The sequence below is a fragment of the Beta vulgaris genome, chromosome 2, assembly GCF_026745355.1.
Source record: "Beta vulgaris subsp. vulgaris cultivar EL10 chromosome 2, EL10.2, whole genome shotgun sequence".
Lineage (NCBI taxonomy): Eukaryota > Viridiplantae > Streptophyta > Magnoliopsida > Caryophyllales > Amaranthaceae > Beta > Beta vulgaris.
In genome coordinates, this window is record NC_079203.1 from 28955938 (window position 1) to 28973595 (window position 17658).

At 38.9% G+C, this 17658-nt stretch overlaps 1 long non-coding RNA gene across 1 annotated transcript; it reads right to left on the reverse strand.

Annotated features, from left to right (window-relative positions):
* Positions 1–514: 514 nt before the first annotated feature.
* On the reverse strand, positions 515–10026 carry LOC104887005 (uncharacterized). Its single transcript, XR_789277.4, has 5 exons — positions 9485–10026; positions 1569–3527; positions 1354–1495; positions 948–1274; positions 515–837 (listed from the first exon to the last, which is right to left on the reverse strand). It is a non-coding gene; the product is annotated as an uncharacterized LOC104887005 (long non-coding RNA).
* Positions 10027–17658: the final 7632 nt, after the last annotated feature.

Here is a 17658-nt window from a genome sequence, read left to right on the forward strand (position 1 = left end):
GAAGCTTATCGCCTGGTTACTAAGGATAGAAAAGCGGTACCCAGAAGCTGGAACGCTTCTCACCTCAAACTGTATCATTTCTAACCTGGGGCATTAGCCAATTTACTACCCGACTATAGACGCCAGAATCTTCAAGTGGGGCAACCATTGTTTTGCATAAAGCATTGGTCCACCAGGTAAACAAAGAATTAATTTTGTTAATGACTTAAGTACTTTATGATTATTGCTTGCAACAGCAGGCCATCTAAGTTCAATTCATGCGCAGGCAAACGCAAGGGGTCGCAGCACCCAGGTGACTAGCTGGAACTACAAGGTCCAGCTACAAGGTCGTAGCACCGGTTTGAGCAGCTAAGGGTTAAAGCACCAGAATTTAGCTGAATGGTCGTAGCACCAAAGAAACGGACCCAACCAAAGATGAACAACGCTTACACCAGGTAAATATGTTGTTCAAATATCTAAGAACAAAAGCATGCATATAACATAAGTATTTATCAAAGTATCAACAGCTAAGATCAAAAGGCAAAAGCATAAGTCCAAACGATTAAATAGCTAAAAGTAAATATGTTCTTACAAAAACACATTACCCCTATGGACAATGGTAAAAGTACCAAAGCTAATTAAAATTAAATTGTTCCAGAAAGAAAGCTGATAAAGAGCTGAAGAAATTAAGAAGCTATGCTGGCGTCATCGCCAACAATTTTGTCCTTGCCACTCGGAGCAGCGCCCTCTAGCTGGTTAAGAGAAGGTGGAGATTCAGCTGTAGATTGCTCTGAGTCGTTTGCCTTGCTACCTGTAGCCAGAGCCTCCAATGCAGCCATAGAGTCCAACTTGAGAAATCTGTCAATGTAAAAATTGACACCCTTGTCATCCAGCTTCTTGAAAAAGCGTAAGTATAAGCAGCAACGATAATATTCAGTGTATAAGATAATTCATAAGTTCTTTCTAACCTGCAGTGATAGCTGAACCGCATGGTTCAAGACGACCTCAAGGTCCTGTCCTTTTAACCTCTTTTGTGCAGTTGGAAACACGAGCTTGTCAGCTGCAGGCCAGATCCCACCTTCCAGGCCTTCCTCAGCTAGGAAGTCTGCAGGAAAACTCACAAGGACCTCGTCTTTAGGAGAGTCAGTCAATTGTAGCTGGGAGGGCAGATGAGCGTAGATGCTTGCGAGAAACCCTCTCAACCTGAGAATGCCCAGAAGAGGCGGCTGATCTCTTCCTATTCTTTAGCCTGTCCATGGCGTCCTCGTCGGATAAGTTGCTAGATCTTGCTGGAGCTGCATGAATAAGGAAAACCTAGTTGGCCCAATGTCTAAGAATCATAAGTTAAATAGAATCTTTGCAGTCTAGAATTACCTGTCGACATCGAGTTGGTGCGAGAAGAAGCTTTAGAGTCTAGGGGTAGGAGCTGTGAAAGTGCATTCCTCAACGGGGAAAGTAAGCAGTTCTGGTAGTCTCTCAGCTTGCTCAAGTATCTGGGAAATAATGGGGCCAAGACCTGCAAGGAAAACAAGGTAAGAACCTAGTTAATTCATTTTTAGGAATAAAAAGCAAATTGAACGGATACGTACCTTTAGTAGACCAACCCCCAACTAGAGGGCTCCCAACTTCGCCCAGCGAATCTTTCACTACGAAGAAATACCTAGTCTTCCATATGGAATCATATGCAATTGTACCTTCTATCAAAGGGGGGGAAGGGAGCCTTAGCCCTAAAGTTATAAAACCCTTGCCTGATTTTCTAACACTGTAGGCAGTCAAGAGTTCGTTTAAAGAGAAGGGGTTGTGCCGAGTTTTAGTCAAGGTCTCTAGAGTCGAGCAGGTTTTCCAAAAAGCTGGCATCAGCTGGCCAGGGGATAGGTGCAGGACCTCCATAAAAGACCTAGTAAGGGGGGAAAATTCCTAGTTATACCCTAGGTAGAAAGGATGCTCATAGTAGCATATGTAATCCTCTGGGCAGGTTTCAGGCCTGCATGTGGGAGTGGGGAGGATGATCTGAGCGTTTTCAGGGAAACTCCCCAGAACTTTGAGCACCTCTATGTCTCGCTTAGTGACAGACGAAGCAACATAATCTATTGCTCTACCCATTAGAGAGAAAGAAAAGATCTAAAAATTCCTGAGGAAGCAAACGAAAGAAAGAAGAAAAGAAGTTTTACCTGAGAAGAAGAGCAGTTCGCAAAAGAGTAAAGTGAAGTTTCAGGAAGGGTTAAAAGATCCTTAAATACTAGTAGTTCAACGGTAGCCTAGGCCAACGGATAGATATTAAATGTTGCGTAAAATTTATCTTTTAGCTGCTGATAAGTAATCAATTACCTGATGAGTTTATCTTTTCCCAAGAAAAGTATCTTTTTAGCGGTTAAAGAAGTTTATCTCTTAAGAAATTTTTTTTTTATCATCAAACGTTTTAATTCCTCGGGGAAAAAGATAAAAAATCTTCTGAGAGAGTATAAGCTTATCTTAATTCTGAGATAAATCTTTTTGCTAACAATTGTTTTGTTTTGACTCGGTAACTTGCAATTTTAACTTAGTTGCGCCTAGGTTGGCATCACAAGTTAGGGGCAATTGTTATGTCTTAAAATTTTCCTAAGCTGAAACTTGCAGGTAACGCGTTTGTCACAGCTAGAGAGCATCAGGAAGCAGCTACAACAAGCAGATATGAAGAGTGCAAAATAACCCGGTTGAAAGAACATTGGATGCTAACCAAGACCAAGTCAAGTAATGACGTTGTACCAAAGAAATAGGAAGAAGTGGTTAGCCAGCAGAAGAGAAGATCTCCCTTGATTCTAGGGATCGTGACACCTTCTTAGGAGAGTTTGTTGTGCAACGTTCTAATGGAGGAATAACGTTATAAAAATGTATTAGTATAAATAGAAGGAAAAACATTCTGTAAAAAAGAAGTCTTTACATTGCTCTTACTTTCATACTCTCTTTTCTACATTTACAATATTCATAAGTGTATCTAGTACAAGCTGCTAGTTGCTAGCTGTAAGTTGTAATCTTCTCATATAGTGGATTGGTGGACTCAATTCCACCCGCGGTTTTTACCTTTTTCTTGGGGTTTTCCGCGTCACCATTTCTTGGTGTCTTTGTCTCTTCTTTGCATCTTCTTTAATTTCGTAGCTAGTTTCTCTTGTCATTTCTAGCTGCATTTGCATTAGTTGTAGATCCTCAGCTAAGTTCTGCCTGATCAGAATTTGGCATAAACACTCCTTCGTATTTCGCTGCTGCCCCTTTTATTATTGCTGCTGTATGGGTTTTTTTTGAAAAACCCATCACTCATATTCTTCCTCCTTTGTGCGTGTAATCTTTTTATTTATGTTCTGCTCTCCTTCTTTCCTTTGTTTGTTGTATTGTGGATTGAATGAAAGCCCACATTCTTATTCTTCTTCTTGATGCTGCGTGAGATTTTGGTCCAAAAAAAAGTAGGTTTCTTTGTCTCTTTCTTCTTTTTGCTTATTTACATTAATGGGTATAGTCCATTAATTCATCAAAGGCCACTTCCCTTTTATTTGACTCCCGATACGATTATGTACCTGCCAACATTTGATAACTTATTACTAGTATAGAAATATAATATAGGTAAAAGTAATATATAATCATAAAAGCACAATTACTATAAAATCTATAAACAACTAAAACCCACAACTTATTGTTTATAATACTAATAAAGAGCTAGCAAGAAGGAATAAGAAAGTTATGATATATAATAATTTGCACTTATCAGTTGGCCTTGATGACAGGACTCAAGGAAGGGTCGCCATTATGGAACTACCTGGGCCGGAAGTCTTACACATCCCTGGGGTCAGTCCTTGGCAAGGCCAATGATTATATCAAGGGAGAAGAATTTGATAGGGCAGTGAGCAATCGCGAGCCAGAGAAGCAAAAGGAAAGAGTGATCCTGGCCGAGATAAAAGAAGACAAGAGTCAAATGTGGTCAAAAGAGGAAGCGACTGTGAAAGAGAGAACGAAAGACATGACCGTGACAGGAGAGACCGCGAGCAAAGCGGTCGGGAAATGGGTGAACGCAAAGAGAAATTCGACGCGTACACTCAACTCACCACTTCTAGAAGCCAGATCTATTTGATGAACAAAGACAATGATAAATGGCAGCGCCAGAAGCAAATGTTCCACAAAAATTGAGACAAGAGCAAATGGTTTGATTTCCATGGGGATCACGGCCACCTGACCGAGGACTGCAGGCATCTTAAGGATAATCTAGAGGATTTGGTAAGGAGAGGTTATTTCAGCCAGTACAAGGCTCAGACCAAAAAAGGAGATCTAGTGAAACCAACAAACCGGAAAGTTCAATCATGGATCAGTGAGATCCATGTGATAAGCGGCGGACCCATTCATGGCGAAAGCGTGAATGGAGCAAAGGCGAGTTTAAAAGAGTTCAGGCATCAGATTAATTTCAATGAAAGCATGCAGTGGAGACGACCGTCAACCATGCCGGCAATGTCCTTCACTGTAAAGGACGCGGAGCAAGTTGTATATCGCCCTGATGACCCACTGGTGGTCACACTAAAAGTATCAAACTGTTTGATTCATAGGATCCTGGTTGACGGAGGAAGCTCCGCTAACATATTGTACCTATCAACCTTCGAGAAGCTGATGATAGGACGGGAGAATCTGAAGCCTGTCCGATACCCAATTATAGGGTTCAGAGGGGCATATGTGACTCCTAAGGGCCTAGTAAGCCTCTCGGTCCGAATTGGGGACGATGCCGAAGCCCGGGATGTGATGACGGAGTTCCTAGTGGTTGACGTACCGGGAGCCTATAACACAATTATTGGACGTCCTTTCATCCACGACGTTCAGGAAATCGTCTCTACATATCACCTAACTATGTTGTACGCCTCTAATTTGGGGACGACAGCAAAGTTGAAGGGAAATCAGGAAGCAGCAAAATCATGCTATCTAACAACACTTAAGCAACCGGAAAAAAGAATGCCAGTAGAAGAAATGAACCCGCCAACAAGAAAGCAGAGGCGAATGCAGAGGAGAGCTTTGGTCAATGAAACAGAAAACGAGAAAGAGGAAGAAATGATGGAAATTTCCATGGAAGAGTTGGAGACGGGGCTTGAGGATACGCCAAGGCCCCAGCCAGATGGAGAGACCCAGCAGGAGATGCTCGCGGAAGAGCCGACGAGAACAGTGGCTATCGGAACAGACATGGACCCAAAAGTGAAGGTTAACCTGGTGACTCTCCTAAGAGAAAATGCGGATGTCTTCGCGTTCTCGGCGGATGAGATGTCAGGGATAGATCCGGCTGTGATGATAGATCGCCTGAATGTGGATAGCACTGTCCGCCCTGTCAAACAAAAGAAAAGAAACTTCTCTGCCGAGAAGAATAAGGCCATGAAGGAAGAAGCAGATAAATTGTTAGCAACAGACTTCATTGAGCCCTGCAATTACCCAGAGTGGTTGGCCAATGTGGTCATGGTAAAGAAAGCTAACGGGCAATGGAGAATGTGTGTAGACTTCACGGACCTCAACAGAGCATGCCCAAAAGATTGCTATCCATTACCCAAAATAAACCAGCTAGTAGATTCCACTAGCGGTCATGCGCTATTGAGCTTTATGGACGCATTCTCGGGTTATCATCAGATAAGCCTACTTGAGGCCGACAGGAAGAAAACAACATTTATCATAGATTGTGAAGTATACAATTATAAGGCGATGCCATTTGGGTTTCGCAATGCTGGAGCAACATATCAGAAGTTAGTAGATGAAGTGTTCGCGGATCAGAGGGGAATAAACATTGAAGCTTACGTTGACGATACCATTGTCAAGAGTAAGACTGATCGCGAACACTTAGAAGATTTGGCAGAAACTTTTAGAACATTGAGAAAATACCAGATGAAGCTTAACCCTAAGAAGTGCGTCTTTGGGGTAAAAGCAGGCAAATTCTTAGGCTTCCTTGTAAGCAAAAAAGAGGGATCGACGCAAATCTAGAAAAGGTTCAAGCTATTATCAATTTGCCTGAGCCCAGGAGTGTCAAAGACATTCAAAGGCTGACAGGGAGGATGGCGGCCCTCACTCGATTTATTTCTAAATCAGCAAACAAGGCTCTACCCTTCTTTACATTACTAAGGGGAAATAGAAAGTTCGAGTGGAGAGAGGAGCAAAGCAAGGCATTCGTGGCCGTGAAAGAGCACTTAAAAAGCCTATCCACCATCACAAGGCCGAAAACGGGAGATGTGTTGTAGCTATATGTCTCAGCCTCACCGAAAACGGTCGCAGCTGTCTTATTGGTAGAAAAGGAAAGAAGGCAACAACTTATATATTTGATTAGCCACATTCTTAACGGTCCAGAAAGCCGTTACCAGTTGGTGGAAAAAATGGCTCTGGCCGTGATCATCGTTGCCAGGAAGCTCAAACCGTACTTTGACTGCCATCCCATCCAAGTCCTTACAAATCAGCCACTGGAGAAGGCTGTGCAGAGGAAGGATAGCTCAAGCCGCTTACTGAAATGGGCCGTTGAGCTTTCCGAATATGATATACAATACAAGCCCAGGACCGCCATCAAGGCACAGGTCATGGCAGACTTTGTTGTAGAAACTTCATATGAGGAAGATGAACCTTGGCGACCCCATAGGAAAACCTGCCCATTGCTTTGTGGGGCGATAATCGGGCGTTATATCAAGTAATGTGAAACCTGTGGATGGTTGATGAAATCAGCGGAAAGAATGTACTCCGGACTAGTCGCGGTTATTGGCCAAAAGTAAAGCAAATGGTTGGGTGACGACCCCCACTGTCGGAGTGTAAGCTTTGTCTCCTCCGCCACGTTCTCTTTTCCCCCTGGTTAAAAGAAAGTTACCTCAAATTGTGAAAGTTATTTCGATATTGGATTCCCGATAAGGAATCATATTAGGTAAGTTATGAATGTTTATTCAATATTTAAATATGAATATCGATGTTGGTTTCCTGATAAGGAAGCATATCGTGGTAAGTTATTCTGACGCTGGATTCCCGATAAGGAATCGCATCTTCTTATTGGACTCCCGATAAGGAACCGCATCTTGTTATTGGATTCCTGATAAGGAATCGTTATAGTAAAAGTTATGTTATTTGTTGCTGATAAAGGTTTGTGCATAACAGTATAAGAAAATGATTGGTAGATGCTATCGTGCTTTCTTATGAATTTCAAGGTCAGCGTAGTTAATCAACTAGGTTCAACTCAATTTCAATCATAAAACTTATAAACCATAATAATTTTATACACGAGAGTTACTAATTCACAAATGCATAACTCATATTCTCACTTATAATAGTTTGTACTCTTTTATACTTCATGGTTATCAATCGACATTTATCTCATTAGCGATAACAATTGTCATCAAATACACCAACAAGTACAATAAGTCTCTCTCTTAGAATTAACTAAGGAGAGTTAACTTACACATCCCAACTTGAGGTTCTTAAGACAATATTGATATGAAATAGTCACTATCAGCTAAACACTAATTACAAAATCAATGATGTATCCACTCACAATAGTGTACTCATAATCACATAGACCAATTCCAACTCATGTCCTTAGAGTACTACTCAAGCATATATTCGAGGCCTCTTTAAGGTATTTCACAACTTATGTTTACTACGTAGTTGAACTCAAGCACTAATATAAACTAGTAGATACTAATTGATAATCTGACTTTATTACTTTACTCCATCTATAGTCATTAAACGAAAATTCTTTATAAGTATCCTTGATACATTACTAGGTAAACTAACTTCAATACTAAGGATGGAAATGGATCGGATTCGGGGCGGGTGAAACATCACCCGCATCCACCACCCGCAATTGTTTACTCCACCCGCATCCATCCATCCGTCATCCATCGGGTGAAACAGGTGGATCGGGTGCTAAACGGGTGATGATATTTAGTATATTTTTAAAAGAAATTAGTGACATAATATAAAATAATTATATCAAAAACATAAAATATAAGTAATTTACATGTAAAATTTAATAATTGGGTAATGAGTTGGATGTTAAACGGGTGATGGATCGGGTGACGGATGAAAAAATTCTCACCCACCACCCACTTTTCATCCATTTAAATTCGGGTTTTCATCCATTTAAAATACCAGGTTAAGCGAGTGATGGACCATCCATCACCCATTTCCATCCTTATTCAATACTCTTCATTTCATTAAAATTGGTCAACTATATTAGAACTATTCCTAGCTCCAACCAACTTACATCCTTTATTTAAAAGTCAATCAAACCGAATCTCTTACAAGTTAACCTTGATTAACTCAACTTTCAATCATAAAACAAAGAAATGGATAATGTCTTGCCTTATAACCAACATAGGAATAGCCTACTGAACTACCAACTTTATTTAGCAAGTATTACTAAAAAGAATAGACATCTTAACTCCCTTTTAGTAACTTATAAATAAAGTTCTACACTTTATATATTAAACCATTATAGAGTATTCCCTTATCACATTAATTCATATATGTTCACATATTAACCTTGCTAATAGAGTTTAGAAGTTGTTAACTACTTCTTTAATTTAGCTAAGTAAACTAACAAAATCAATTCATTTTTAGAGTGTAGGTAAATAGTCCCTCACTAACAACTTTCTGCCTTTATAACTTTTTAATCGCAATACTTTTCACTTATAAATAACAATAAACTCGAACTACTATTATACTTGATAATGGATACTATTTGAGGATTAAAAACTTTCCATTAATATGGGAACCACGAAAGATAGCTTGCCTCTTACTAACTCATAATATTCTAATTCCTTAATTACTAATTAATAACAACTATTTCTCATCTAACTCAATTAAATAAGAGTATTCAATTAATTTTTCTTACGCAAGAATCTCTCATAAGCTAATCAAAACTCATCAATTAGAAGACAACTAGACTAGCATATTCACTCTCATGCTAATAACCTTCTAAGATTAATCCTCGCTCTCTAAGTAACTCTTCAAGTCCATAACTCAATCATAGTTTCACTTCAACAATAATAAGTGATCCCAATAATCATTTATGATTCCTCTTAGTATGAACTCTTCTACTTATTCAAATGACAACCTCTAATCGAACACATAATTCAATTAGATTTCCTTATTATCCAACATAGCTAAAGTATGACTTCCATTAATCATGCTAAACTAACACGTCTTACTAAACTAGTTCAAGAACTTATATTTACTAATCTTCCGCAAAACTAACGTTACATCAATCTAATTTATCAACCAACTATGAGTTCATATCCAATATGCGTTTCCCACTAACAATTCACAACAATACATTGATACTCTATTTACAAAATCGATCAATATAAACACAATCCAATTTTAATATATAAATTTAGAAACGGTGATAATTCAACAGCATCAATATCACACAACTAATCATCACATTCCACAATCAATAGTTCATAAATTAATTCTTAATTTATATTTAAATTTGGAAAGAACATAACAAAATCCAAAATAGAGCATAGAGGTGGTTTAGTACCTCTGTCAACCACCATCTATGGCGGCAACGCACCGAAAATTAAACCAAAAGCAGCAACAACAACCGCACCACTACAAACAACAGACGACAACAGAACAGGACAACGACGTAGCATCAGCAACAACGCAGCAACAACGCAGCAACAACAGCAACTCCTCGACCATCACCTTTCTCCGGCGAGCAATAGCATCAACCGTGGCAACACCGACCACGAACAACCACAGAGTGACGAGAGAATTTTTCAAGGGAGGAGAGAGAAACAGAGGGACAACAACACCGCGGTGGCTCGCGAGCAGCACCGCACGCACAACAGCGAAGAGGAAAAGAAAAGTACGGGAAGCGTAGACAGCAAAGGGAAACTCCGGCGAGCCTTGGAGAAATGCCGGCGATGGTCTGGGTTTTCGATTTCCACAGGTTGGGGTTTGAGAGGGAACACGGGGAGAGAGAATGAGGGATGGGTTTGGGGTTTTACGGGGTGAGAGTGATTTTGAGGGGTTTGAGTTTGGATGGTCCAAACTAAACCGACAAGGTTATAGTAAGGTCGAGATTTGGGCTTTTCTTCAGTTTATAGACCGACAAAGACCAACGAAAGAATGGGATCCGACCGAAATCGATAATACGCAACAGTTCGAATTTTTTTTTTATTTTGAGTAAATACTAAATAAATTCTGTAGATAACTAAAACCCGAAATACATAATAATAACTTCATAAGATTAATTAAATAAATATACTACAACACCACAAATAAATAAAAAATATAAAAATTAGATGCATAATTAACTTAATAATGTAATTAGCATTTTAATAAAGTTTTTTAAAAACAAGCATGTTACATACTACCACCCTTATCAGAAGTTTTGTCCTTGAAACTTACAAACAATTATTCTTAGAAAACCAAAATCTCAAGCTCGTGAGACATTAGGCGTCCAACCTCCATTCTACCATCATCTTTTGTATCTCATGAAATCAAGGAGCAAACAAAATCTCTACTTCGACTTGACTCATGAAATCAAGGAGCAAAGAACTAAAGGGGCCAAAATTGTTGGCATTGGATTTCAATCATCTCATTTGCACAGATCTCGTTTGAAATTCATTTAATAAAGCAAATCAAGTAAGTTTTCTCGAAATACACACTTTTAAGTAAATAATATCAGGAACAATCAAGTCATAACAAGATAACAACATACACATTAGCAAATATACATGCAACCAATACCTATTCATATGAATAAATCCATATAGCACATGCATAAGCGCGCACACTCATACGGCTTGATTCATTTATACCTAACTCTTTAGTCAATCCATTAACCCTATTTTTTAATCCTTACACTATGATATGGAGATCACAATGTATCAAACTAATCAAGCTCTGATACTACTTCCAACAGCCCGGATTCTCTTGACCAACTTACAGAGGATTACAGCGAAAGAGACTTTGGTCGAGATAACCCGAACTATTACCATCACACTCACCGAACTACATCGGAAAGTGTGGAACTCAATTCCCAAATTCTATTCAAATTGATTAACTATTATACAACGCTCTGATTCTCAGACACTATTCTCATAAATTTCTACAGAAAATTCGGTAGAGTTTCCCTTGAAAATAGGACAACGCTAAAGTGAGAAATAATATGAACCTGTTACAATTTCAATTTATAAAATATTTTCAAAGCCCAACAACCTCAACGCTTTCGCGGAGCAACAACCAATAGGGAATCAGGAGCACTAACTAGCGACTCTTAAATGTAGAAATAGATTATAGAAAATAAACGATTAACTATTACAAAGTCAAGCGTCCTCACTTTGATAGCAACTATAATACTGCTCCAGCTTGTATCAGCTTCAACTTGCAAGAGGTTAACTTACGGCTTCAACTTGAAACATTTAGGGAATCTGTCACGCACCAAGTGACAGGCCACAGAAATGACAAAACAAAATATACACCTCAGCCAGGCTTAGTACTAACCAGTAAACAAGAGTAACACATGCTTTGGTGGTTTTTACTTCAAAACGACTCTCACGCAATCAACATAAGTTCAACAATCACATCCATCATAGCATGCTTATCAGCAATAATCTTATTGAACATACATAATATATTTCCAAATTCACGTTTCATAATACATCATCAATCACATGGTAACAACACAATAAGGTGACTCTCAACAATGACATGTTTCTATATTCTCATTTAGTAGACCTTTCAACTTGCCACGATTCCATAATAGGAGTTTGAGGTTACCAACTTTGATATAAGTAATATACTTCCTTTAATTGATTTCTTATTAGAAATCCAAACTTATGCTTTGATACTCTATCAATCATTTTCTTATACTGTTATGCACAAACCTTTATCGGCAACAAATAACATAACTTTTACTATAACGATTCCTTATCGGGAATCCAATAACAAGATGCGATTCCTTAACGGGAATCCAATAACAAGATGTGATTCCTTATCAGGAATCCAACATCGATATTCATATTCAAATATTGAATAAACATTCATAACTTACCTGATATGATTCCTTATCGGGAATCCAATATCGAAATAACTTTCACAATTTGAGATAACTTTCTTTTAACCAGGGGGAAAAGAGAACGCGGTGGAGGAGACAAAGCTTACACTCCGACAGTCGATGTCGTCACCCAGCCATTCACTTTACTTTTGGCCAATAACCGCGACTAGTCCGGAGTACATTCTTTCCGCTGATTTCATCAGCCATCCACATGTTTCACATTACCTGATATAACGCCCGATTACAAAAATCCACAGGTTTCACATCAAGTACTTCTACTAAAAATGGTAGGGTGCATTTACAAAAATCCACAACTTCTCGTGGAAAAAGTGTATTTGAACCACAACTCTAACGTTCCCCCACTGAAATTCCAAGAACATCCAAATCATGGGGAAGTCAAAGACTTTAGAATGCGGAACAAACATTACTTCAGAAATGTGGCTGGAAGATAGGAAACGGGCAACTGGTTATAGCTGCAAATGTAAAATGGTTAAACAGCTACTCCAGTATACAGAGACAACATCCCACTCATGGAAGTAGCCACTACTAAAATAACAAACCACATTCTGCCTAATCAACAGTGGAACTTCCACAAAATTCATGGATTGTTTGGCCTTTCAAGTGCCCAAATGATCAAAAGCATGGAACTGCCACTTAATAATACGACATGGGACTTTTCTTACCGGCTGGGTATAGCATCAGGCGCATATACTACAAAATCAGGTTACAACTTCATTTTAAACCAACAAAAAAAAATCTATAGCATGGCATATCAAAATTATATGAAGGTATTTCGTATCATTTGGAGTTCGAACATCATGGCAAAATGGAAACTTTTCATATAGATACTCTGGCGTAACAGTATAGCATCAACAACTAACCAATAACACGTGAACATAGTACTTACTGATCAATGTCTGATATGCAACAGAGATAGGGAAGACTTACAACAATTTTTTTTTGCGTTCTGGCCATAGGGGCCTGGGACGCAGGTGGCCTTCATATAAATTCAAAAAAACAGACACATCACTTTTAAGGATTGGATTACAAATTGGATTCTCTATTATTATCAAAAGAAGGATGGAACACAAGGAATTCGGCTACCAATGTTTGTAGCAATTTTGTGGGGGATATGGGGAACGAAGAATGACCTTATTTTCAGGCAGAGGCAATCGAACTTAGAAGAGGTCAGACAACGAGTGGAGGACGCTATGCGCCAAGACACATCTTTCAAATATTGCACTGAAAAAAGAAATAAAGCACCATAGATACTCCCAGCAAATATAATGCAGGAGGTGGAACAAGCTCATATCATGCAAGGTATCAATAATCACTAGTACAAGGTAATAGAACCTACTTTATTTCACAGCTAAAATAATTTTTCCTAAAACATAAAACTTCAATAACAATTGATTGAAGAACATACCTTATGAAGCTCGACTAATGATCCGAAAATTTCCCTCCTTGTTAGGTTCTCTTGAATTTCGACTCTTTGGTGTCTTTTCCTGAATAATTTACCCTCTATTTTTATCTCCTATTACCATGGACCAAAACAATAACTGTAATATTAGAGAATTTCCATAAATCGATTGAAGAATTTCCATAATTCACAAAATTCAAGAAAGTACCTTTGTTTTGGAGTTCGACTAGGTTTTGTGACTTTTGAAGGATTTCCAGAATTCCGGAAATAGAAGATCGCACCTTTGAAGTTTGACTGGTATTCAAAATTTCGCCTATTTGCTTGTTTTTATTGAATTTCGCCTCTGTGAAGTAGTGTTTAAACTTTCGTGAAATTTCACCTATTCCCTCTTCCTCTTAGTATATAATCGGGTGAACTAAGTTTGTGCTTTCAGTTCATAGGAGAGATTTGGGATCGGAGATTGAAATTTATTGGCAGACCTGCATTTGATAGGGTTTTTCAGGTTTTGATCTCGATGGCAGTTACCTGAATAATAGGTTTCCTTGTTTTAGGAAGATAAGGCGTTGTTCAGAATTTGTAAAGCGTTTAAACTTTCGTGAAAAAAATTGAGGGAAATAATTGTTGCGCGAAATATTTTGTGGAGTATGTGGCTAACGTAACGAATAAGTTATAACATAATCAAATGCAACAACCATCACCAAGTCGTTGCAATAGATATATCTAATGCAATAGTTACTATAAAGTCATTGCAATAGCGTAAACTATGAACCTAAATTGAAATGGGCCGTTGCAATAGATGATCATACTGCAACGATAAACAAAATAACCATTGCATGATCAGCTTATTTCACTAGTGGAAAAAACCTTATATGTCACTTTGTATCAGATGCGGTTTTTGCAAAACCGCATCCGAAAATGAACAAAAAAATGGGAGGGAAATTTGGCAAACATAATCGGATGCGGTCCTTAAAAAACAGCATCAGATTGTTAAATCTGATGTGGTTTTTAATGAACTTGATGCAGTTCATTGGACCGCATCCGAAAATGGGTTAGTAAACTCCCCAAAAAATCCCGCGTCGTTGTTCATTTCGCAGACGCTCAAAAAAACTCCACACCACGTACCATTGCCCCAGCTCTCCATTGCGCACCACCACCAACACCAACTCCACACCACTTCCCCAGCTCGACGCACCACCAAACCACACCGACAACCACCTCACTCTTGCGCACCACCACCAACGTCGGCCACCTGCACACCTGAAAATTCCATCACCTGTGCACCATCACTGCTGCCCTAGGTTCACGCCACCACTGCCCACTGCTGCTCTCCATTGTGACTCCTCCTTCATCCCTCCCTAAATAACTACATTATTACTCCTCCATCTTTTCCTAGCTAGCCTAACTAAAATTTCATAAATTTTATTGTAATCTCATAAGTTTATAATTCATTGTAATAATATCAATAATTGTTAGTGAAATTAGGTTGTATAATAGTCCAAGGGTTTAAATTTGATTGATTTGAGTTAATTTAATTTTAGTTTGTTAGTTTGATTTATAGGTTTAAAAAACTAGATCGTTGTTGTAGGACGAATATGGTTATTAGTTTAGTTTAGTTTAGTTTGGTAATTTATACTAATTTGAACTTTAAACTTTGTTGTTGATTATTGAAGTTAGCTAGTGACAGAGTGTTACTAACGGAGTGTTGAGTTCCATTTCCCTATTTACAACCTTGATATTGGTATGTTATCGCTCATACTTAACTTTCTTTAATTTCATATTAGTAAATTGTTTTATATATGTAAATTGGTTTATATGTGCAAATATGTATATATGTATAGTTGAATTAAGATTAGATGTAAAATGCTTTGCTGTTCAAAAACCTATGTATATATGCATCATCATATCATATGCTTAGATACCTGTTCGAGACTTACTCATTGGAGTAAGTCTTGAATAGTCCCCGGTTCGGGACCATTCTTAGATGTTTAATCTCACTTAGGTGGTGAATGTATGTCTTTATTTCGATTCTACAATGGAAAATCTTGGCTCGTCGTTTCCCTACTTTTGTTCTCTAGGTACATATGTAGATATAAGTAACTATATATCTACATCGTGTACTTGGAGAACTGTAGGGAAATGTTGTAGGATCTTCCGTAGAATCGAAAAGAAGACATACATTCACTAATGCAATTAGACATCTAAGGATGGGTTAGGTTGGAGTGATAAGGACCCTTGAAAGCATGCTAATTTCATTGAATGTATACATTCATTATAAACTCTAATCATGTAATGAAGCTCGTTACTGACATGAGGTACTTGTTGCTTGTGTGTAATTAGAGGTCTGATTGAAATGAATCGTGCATGGATGTATGGTAGTCATGACACAAATGAATTCGTGGATGGGGTATTTGAATTTTGTGATGCTGCATTAAGTCATCAGGTTGCAACGGGAACTAGGGGGTTTTATTGTCCTTATGTTGATTGTGGCAATGTGGGCATGGTTAGTAACATTGGGTCACTGAGGGAGCATATCTTTCGTCGTGGGTTTAGGCAAGACTACCATGTACGGGTTTGGCACGATAAGGAGGGTATATATGATGGTGGAAATGCTTGTGTTAATGATGTGCATGAAAGAGGTGAGTTTGATGTCATTAAGAATGACAAGAACCTCGAGGACGAATATGAGAATATTGAGGATGATGATGATGATGGGGACCATATCGAGGAGATGATGGAGGGGGTGGATGATCATGCTGGGAAACGGCCCCGTATTTTTGAGTGCATGGCAGAGGCGTCTCGGAAACCGTTGTCTCCCAGTTGTACGAGGTACACCAAGCGGACGACCGTGATAACACTATTTAACATCAAGATGAAAGCCGGTATAAGTGACTCAGCTTTCACTTCCTTGTTGCAAGCATTTGCTGATATGTTGTCGGACGATCATGAACTACCCAAGTCGAACTACTATGCGAAGAAACTGATGTGTCCTGTCGGTTTGGAGTACTAGAGGATACATGCTTGTCCAAACGATTGTGTGCTATATCAAAATGAATATGCGAATATCGATAAGTGTCCTCGATGTGGGAAGTTGCATTATAGGCGCAGGGGTTGGTGATAAGAAAGGGCCTCCAGCAAAAGTGGTGTGGTATCTTCTGATTATACCATGATTCAAGCGCATGTTTTCAATCAAGGACGATGCTAAGAACTTGAGGTGGCATGCAGAACAAAGGAAAAAGGAAGGTTTTCTCAAACATCTGGTTGATGCTCCTGCGTGAAAAGGTATCAATCGTCTGCATAAGACCTTTGATGCCGAGGATAGAAATTTGAGGCTTGGCCTATGTACGGATGGGATGAACCCATTTGCACTCTTAGTTCTCAACATAGTACATGGCCGTTCTTTAGTTATATACAACTTGCCTCCTTGGTTTGCATGAAACGCAAGTACATCATGTTGTCGATTCTTATTTAAGGACCGAAACAGCCTGAAAACAACATAGATGTCTACCTCCAACCACTTGTTGATGATTTGAGAAAAATGTGGGATGAAGGAGTTTCTGTGTATGATGCACATGATGATGGGGTATTCACATTGCGTGCCATGCTTTTATACACTCTTAATGACTTTCCAACTTATGGGAGCTTATCCGGGTATAAGAACAAAGGGAAGAAAGCATGCCGATTTGCATCGACGACACAAATCTAAATACATTTCTACTTGTCACAAAGAAGTTTATATGCGGACCCGAAGGTTCCTTCGACGCGACCATCCTTATCGTAATAAGAAGAAGGCATTCGATGGAACAGTTGAGGAAGGGGTTACTCGTAGGCTGTTGACTGGTATTGAGATTTTTGATTAGGTCAAGGGTATTGAAACGATATTCGACAAAGGAGCGGGTGATGGTGGTATGGGACTTTGGAAAAAGGAGTCTTATTCTGTGGAAACTTCCATATTGTAAGGATCTTGAGGTTATACATTGTCTCGACGTCATGCACATAGAGAAAAATGTATGTGACGCAATTTGGGGACACTTATGAATATTCCACATAAGACAAAGGATAGCAAAGGAGTGCGACTGTACCTGGAAAGTGAGGGGCTTCGACCAAAGCTATGGGCTCAAAAGAGGGACACTAAGAAAAGAAAGAAAAAAGAAATGTCTGGCAAAGGAAAAGGAAAAGGGAAAAAAGAGGAAATTCAAGAAGGGTCGGCTGCAAGAATTGAAGGAAAAGG